Source organism: Aegilops tauschii, chromosome 7 (assembly GCF_002575655.3).
Source record: "Aegilops tauschii subsp. strangulata cultivar AL8/78 chromosome 7, Aet v6.0, whole genome shotgun sequence".
Lineage (NCBI taxonomy): Eukaryota > Viridiplantae > Streptophyta > Magnoliopsida > Poales > Poaceae > Aegilops > Aegilops tauschii.
Genome location: NC_053041.3, coordinates 136,575,453 through 136,582,877, shown reverse-complemented (window position 1 = coordinate 136,582,877; position 7,425 = coordinate 136,575,453).

The window sequence follows — 7,425 nt, the reverse complement described above, 5'->3', positions numbered from 1 at the left end:
GATATTTTTGAGTGGGACGCCCTTTGCTGTGAGCAACGTCGATCATTTTTTTCCTATTCTTGTCTTCAGTTCAGAAATATTTACTCTGCTGAGATGCATAGTCACATGAATGTTGACTTATGTAAGGTATTTTAAGAGTTTGTTCTGAATGTTGTCTATGTAATGCCAGGCCTTGTGAGTTTCATTGCAAAGTTGAGCTTGGAATGCTGTGACATGCGGCCTCACGAGCTGTTCACCGTGCCTCCTGAGAATAATGCTTCATATTGTTTTGCATGTTGAGCTAATGCCTGTGATTTGCATTATATGAAGATCATCCTCTTTTGTTGTTTCTGTGCTTAAGAAGTTCATTGTCTTATGTTTCATTCATAGCCTATACGACAACTCGGGTAGGTTAGAGGTGAAACCATATGATCTTCCAACCAACTCATCATCTTAGGCCGTGATTGGATTGTCGTTTTCCAACCAAAACCGCTTGTAAAACTGACGCTTGCAAATAAAAGCAAATGGTCTCGGGCAAAGCGCTTGGTTGGTCGATTTCGACTAGTAAAATATACACTGGTCTCTCAAATTACACGTGTAACACGCCTGTTTTCGTTACAAACCTTGGGCCCTCGGTTTCATTACGCCTGTATTTTACGCGTTGTTTTTTATGACGAGTAAATTACACTTGTATCTTAATACAGCTGTGAAATAAACCAGAGCTCCCAAGCGCGGCTTTACCGTTTCATGCCATCTCAGTCTCTCGAAGGTGCTCATAGGTGTCCGATGATCCTGGCTTCCTGAATGAGCAGCGGGCGTTGTGTCAGACCATCCGTAGGGCCCGTGAGGCCCTGTCCGTCGTCCTTCGAGTTGTTGTGCTCGTTGTGGCGCTGAGTGTCGGTGTCAAAACCGGCGGATCTCGGGTAGGGGGTCCCGAACTGTGCGTCTAGGATCGATGGTTACAGGAGACAGGGGACACGATGTTTACCCAGGTTCGGGCCCTCTCTATGGAGGTAATACCATACTTCCTGCTTGATTGATCTTGATGAATATGAGTGTTACAAGAGTTGACTACCACGAGATTGTAATGGCTAAACCCTAGAAGTCTAGCCTGTATGACTATGGTAATGAGTCTCTGCTATCCGGACTACGCCCTTCGGTTTATATAGACACCGGAGGGATCTAGGGTTACATAGAGTCGGTTACATAAGAAGGAATCTTCATAGTTGATCGCCAAGCTTGCCTTCCACGCCAAGGAGAGCCCTATCCGGACACGGGTACAGTCTTCGGTCTTCATGTCTTCACAGCCCATCAGTCCGGCCCATGGATAACAGGCCGGATGCCCGAGGACCCATTAGTCCAGGACTCCCTCAGTAGCCCCTGAACCTGGCTTCAATGACGAGGAGTCCGGCGCGCAGATTGTCTTCGGCATTGCAAGGTGGGTTCCCCTTTCCGAACTCCAAGATAGTCTTCAGATGTAATGATTGTATCTGGACTTGTATACACAACTGTAGAGGATATAATATTTCACGAGTTCAATCCGCTGGCAATTTTTTTTGGTAATATGACATCACGCCTGCTTGGCCATTATTTTCGAACCGTTAACTGGCCCGTCGTCCCACGTATCAAGACGTGGTTTTATTGGCATGTCTTATCCAAGCGGGGATCGTGTCTCCCCTTTTTTAAGGGATTCTTGTCAACCCGGACTCGGTAACCCAACCGTCGTTTGGGTACAACTCCTTGGGAATAGGCAAGTCTTGAGGCCTAGGAGGAGACGTTTGATATTCGCAGCATTTATATAGGGGTACAAACCCGTCTTTTTCTTTCATGCTTGCTTCCTCCTCAACCCTTACTCCCCCGAGTTCCAACACTCGGGTTTCAGTTGCCACAAACCCCAATCATGTCCAGATCCAGCTGTCAAGGCCGGTGGGTAGCTTCTTCTGTCATGGAGGGAGATAGTGCAAAGCTTCGGGCGACGAGGTATCTGACCCCAGAAATCCATCACCGGCTTCCTGCCGAGGGGCAGGTTATTCCCACCCCTAGATCCGGCGAGAGGGTCGTGTTCGTGTCCCACTTCCTCTGCGGGTTAGGGTTTGCACTTAACCCCTTCGTCCGAGGGCTCATGTTCTATTACGGGCTGGATTTCCACAATCTGGCCCCAGACTCTATTCTTCTTATCTCGGCATTTATCGTCATGTGTGAAGCCTTCCTCCGAACTCCTCCGCACTTCGGCTTCTGGCTCAAGACCTTCGATGTGAAGCCGCAAGTGATAGAGGGGGAGCAAGCTGAGTGCGGTGGTGCTACAGTGAGCAAGCTTGCTAGCGCTGTTTGGCCGAAAGGATCCTTCGCCAAATCTTCTGATTTATGGCAGCAGGGGTGGTTCTATATCACCGAGCCCCGCGGCTCCAAGTGGGCAGCTGCGCCTGCATTTCGATCCAGCCCCCCAATTCAGCTTGCATCGTGGATTAATAAGGGGTTGGACTGGGGATGAACGGACGAGGTGCGAACTCTGCAAAGTCGCATCCGAAGCCTCATTGAGAGGGACATCAATATCGTCAACGTTGTTCAAGTAATGCTAGTTCGTCGGACCCTGCCGTGCCAGCGACGGCCTCTCCGCCTGTGGGAGTTCAATCCAGAAGGGCCGCGGACTCTTCAGCACTTCTTCGGCGCCACGCACGAAGGAATGTGGAGATTATTCTTCAAGAAACGAAGGCAATAGCCGGACAACACCAAAGATGTCGGCCTGGACTGTAATCATCCGGATACCCCGGTAAGTACCCGTTTGCCGAATACATCATAATCAGATACCCAGTGGCCAGATACTGACCGAATCATCCTTTTTCAGGGCTGGATAAAGAAGGTGGAACGGATTAGGTGTCCGGCTCCCCTTCCCTAAGACTCAGCTAATCCTGTGCTAACAAGGATGCTGGCCTCGGCACCATATCAGGCACCGGCAAGGGAGGGCAAAGAGGAGAGCGAAAAGACCCGGGATGACCTTTGTTCCGGAAGTAAGTCGGATACTGAGTCCGGAGAAATCGACCTTTCCTCGCCTGAAGATAGAGGCGAAAGAGGAGCCAGCATCCCTTCTCCAAGTAGGAGGAAAAGGGCCGCCTCCGAATGTCACCATCAAGCGGCTTGGGTTTGGAAAGCGACGCCGTTGAATAGCTCCGACAAGGGGACAAGCCCTCGGGCAAACCGTAAGTGAATCTGGAATACTTTGATAGTGTCCCGCTCCTTTGCCGTTACCGAAGATGTACGTAACGCGTCCGTGCATTTTTATAGGTCGACGCAAAGTGTTTCTGGGCAATCCTCTTCCTCAGGAGGTCTCCTCCCAGAGATGATGGAGAGCGAGATGCCTCCCCCAACCTCCTCACCCAATAAGGCGGACGACTCTGAAGTGTCATCGCGGAGAGTTCTTCTTGATCAGCAAGTTACGCAGGGGATGACCTTGCGTTAATCAATATGCGTCTTAAAGAGTCGCAAGGTATGTATTTGGGGCAATCCCCATGCATTTTTTGTGATATAAGCATGATGCTAAAATCTGTGTGTTGTAATATGCGTGGCTGCAGATGGTGCTGCCGCCGTTGAAGTTCTTCGAGCGGAGCTGGCCCGGGCCAAGGAGCAGGCCCGGTGTAGCGATGCGGCTGCCGAAAAGGCATCGGCTGAGTTAAAAGTCGAACAAGCTGCACGGCGCCAAGACGAGGAGAATATATCCACGGTGATGCTCGAACTGGAGAATGCTACTGGCCGCTATGAATTTCTGGAGAAGGAGAATAAAGCCTTAACGGCTGAACTGGACAAGGCCTTACAAGAGGCGAGAGAAGCACGGTCGGAATCTAGAGCAGCCCGTGAGGAGGTACGGCAGGCGAGGGAGATTGCGGCTGGAAAGCCCTTTCTGCTGCAAACTAAGTTCGGTGACCCGAACTATGCTCAGCTTAACCAAGTGTGGAGTTCTCCGGACAAGTTCTTGGACTTGCCGAAGAGTTCTTCTGATGCGGCGCAGTATTACCAAGCGCGGGATGGGTATGCAACGGAGAGGCTTTTTTGGTCGCAGTTTGGCGCATCAAAGCGCCCTCTGTTGCTCAATGAACAGATGTCCCAATGGGCCGACCTTCATAGGATATCCGGCGCTGCCATGAAGAATGTCATAATCCGGTTGTGGCCAACCGAGCCTGTTCCGAAGAGCTATTTTGGTTTGGTGCAAAGGCTTATTGACGCGGTGCCGCGTGTCGACGCTGTGAAGCGGTCGGCGTGTATTGAGGGTGCACGGATGGCTTTTGCCCGAGTCAAGACATTCTGGAGGAAGATGAAGGCCATCGATGTTGCGACGAAGAGTCCACCCGAGGGCAAGGACCGTCCTGAACCAGAGCATTATTTTGAAGACGTCCTGGAGGCCGCCCGCTTGATAGAGGGTCAGTGCTTGAAAAACATAATGTTCGAGTGAGGTGTATGAGAATTGTAAAAGACCATTTTATAGTTGATCTATTTTATATTTTGCTTGAAAGCTTGAATTCCTCCTGTGCGGCCGTTTTAATATAATCTGAAAGTTTTCCAGTCGTCGGCTTCAGCCCCCTCGTAGGAAGTACGGGGGTGTTCGGAAAAGCATTTAATCACTCTTTATCCAACGTCTTGGTCCATAAAGGAGGTGATAATGCGGCGAACCAGGCAATCGGACTATAGGGTGTTAACACTTTCACTTAGCCATAGGAGTTTTATGGTGGGACTATGACATAGCCCCTGGTATGTATGCGGCGTATGGTGCCTTACATATTTGATCTGAAAAAGATCCTTCGTGTGACACGGAGAATCGCTAAAGATTCCAATAAGTCGTCAAGTGGTTGACCAGCTCTCGCCGCATCATGACAGTCAGTTTTCGGCTTTCTCTATTGAGGTACTTGACCAGATGAACCGGAAGCACAATCGCAGTAGTTCTCCCTTTACTACCCTAGCCGATAGAGCGGAACGTAGGGTAGCAAGCACAGGAGCCGGGCCACCCAACTATTGACCCAAGACAATGATTTGGAGCTGATGCATATAAGGCCAAACTTGCGACGCCGAAGTACGCTGTAGAGCTGTTCGGGCTTTTGCTGGCAACTCATTTGTTCCCATACCGACCCCCTGGCAGGTTATACCAAGGTATATCTTTGAAACAACCGTAGGAGCCATATTCATTGGCGAAACAACACGGATGATTAATTCGGATACTTTTTACTGGGAACTGAGCGATATGCCAATGATTACTTTATATATATAAAAACCGCAACCCCGGCTATTTGACATGCTCGGGGTCGCAGGCAGAGGAAGAGGCATATTACAAGCTCGAAATAAAGAGTGCGGTCTACAGAAGTTACTTTGGACCTCCTATCGCACGTCTGTGCCGCCTGTCCTCGACGAGGGGAATCCTTGATGGAGGTAGCCCCTTAGGTGAGTGTACGGATCCGAACTCACATAGAGTCAGTTTTAGATATTCGCCCTGTTCGTCACCTATTTTAAGAGACAGTGAAGGAAAAAATAAAAATAAAATAGATAAAAAGTGTTACGGGAATGCTTGCAGGCTTGTCCGTAGTGTGCTTCCGCCAATGCCCATGGTATCTTGGGTGCGTAGTGATGTATGTGCGGCACAAATTTTGCAGGTGTACGAGGTGGGCGGCGGAAGCCGGACTGCTATTTTCGCTCCGGGAGTAGTTGATCCTCGGGTGGAAATTGCTTCTGGCCCCCGGTATTTCGTTGGTGAACCTCCCCGTCGTCCCTGTCGCCTGGCGGCCTCTTCCCCTAGTGTTCGGCGTTGAGCTTGCCGGCCTGTTTAAAGACCCGGCAGTTTCTGTTAGTATGGTTAGCTGGTTTATCGGGGTGGCCATGAGTCTGGCAGGGTCGGTCCAATATCCTGTCTAGGTTGGATGGTTCATCCCGATTTGCCTTGAATGGATTCTTCCGTTGACCGTGCTTGGGGTTGCTGAATCTGGCGTTGACCGTTGTGTCGCGTGATCTTTCATTATCATTGCGACTGTTGTGTTTGCTTCATTGTGGCTTGCCGTTGCCATCTCGGATTTCAGAAGTGCCCGGGTCGCTACCGATGTTGCTTCTACGAGCGAGCTAGTTGTCTTCTCCCGCGCAAAAGCGGGTCATTAGAGCAGTAAGGGTTGTCATGGATTTAGGTCCTTCTTGTCCAAGGTGGCGTGCTAGCCATTCGTCCCGGACACTGTGTCTGAAGGCCGCAAGGGCTTCCGCGTCCGGACAGTCGACGATTTGGTTCTTTTTGACTAAGAACCGAGTCCAGAGCTTCCTGGCTGACTCTCCGGGCTGCTGGACAATGTGGCTTAGGTCGTCGGCGTTTGGTGGTCGGACATATGTTCCTTGGAAGTTGTTAAGGAAGGCTTCTTCCAAGTCTGCCCAGCTGCCTATGGAATTTTCAGGCAGGCTGTTTAGCCAGTGCCGAGCTGGCCCTTTTAGCTTTAGTGGGAGGTATTTGATGGCGTGGAGGTCATCTCCACGCACCATATGGATGTGGAGTATAAAATCTTCTATCCATACCGCGGGATCGGTTGTTCCGTCGTATGATTCAATATTGACGGGTTTCAATCTGTCGGGGAATTCATGATCCATTACTTCATCAGCGAAGCAAAGGGGGTGTGCGGCGCCTCTATGTTGGGCCACAGTGCGACGTAATTCCGAAGGAGCCCATTTGCGGTTTTCGTCTTGGGTGTGGCTAGGTTTATCATGTCCGAATAGGTAGCCATCGTCGCGTGTCGAGGCATGCCCTCGCGATCCGTAGATCGATCTTGCGTGTCCTGCTCTACTGTCCAAGTCCCATCGAAGGTCGTCTGTACAACCATGAGCTGTGTTTTTCCTGCCTTTACGGCGAGGTGGGGCGGTCTGGTGTTCGGCTTGAGTTGCCTCTTTATCCGGATAGAGTTGTCGACGACCTGCCGCATTGTGTGATGATGGTACGGACTCCAACGCCTCGTCATCGAACAGAGGTAGCAATCGACGCTTCGGGTAGCTTTTGGCTAGGCCACTAAGGCCGTATTCTTCGGCGGCCAGGACTTTGGTCCATCTCTCGTTGAGTAGGTCTTGGTCAGCTTGAAGCTGCTGCTACTTCTTTTTGAGGCTCCTTGCAGTGGCTATTAGCCTGCGCTTGAAGCGCTCCTTCTCGAGGGTTCTTTGGGTACGATGAAGTCTTCGTCGCCGAGGCTTACCTCATCTTTGGAGAGCGGAAGGTAGTTGTCGCCCTCCGAATTTTCGCTGGGCAGGGCCTGTTCATCGGGGTTGGCTTGCCTGTTTTCTTCTTCCCCCTGTTCGGATCTTGCTCCAACAGGGCCTTCATTGTTTTTGGCGTCGTCCGGAGTACTATTTTCTCTGGTGCCAGCGTTGCTGCGATGTGACTTAGAGCGGCGTTTAGGGCGCCGGTACTTAGACTGTGTCTCAGGAGGTTTGTTCTCAACTGGA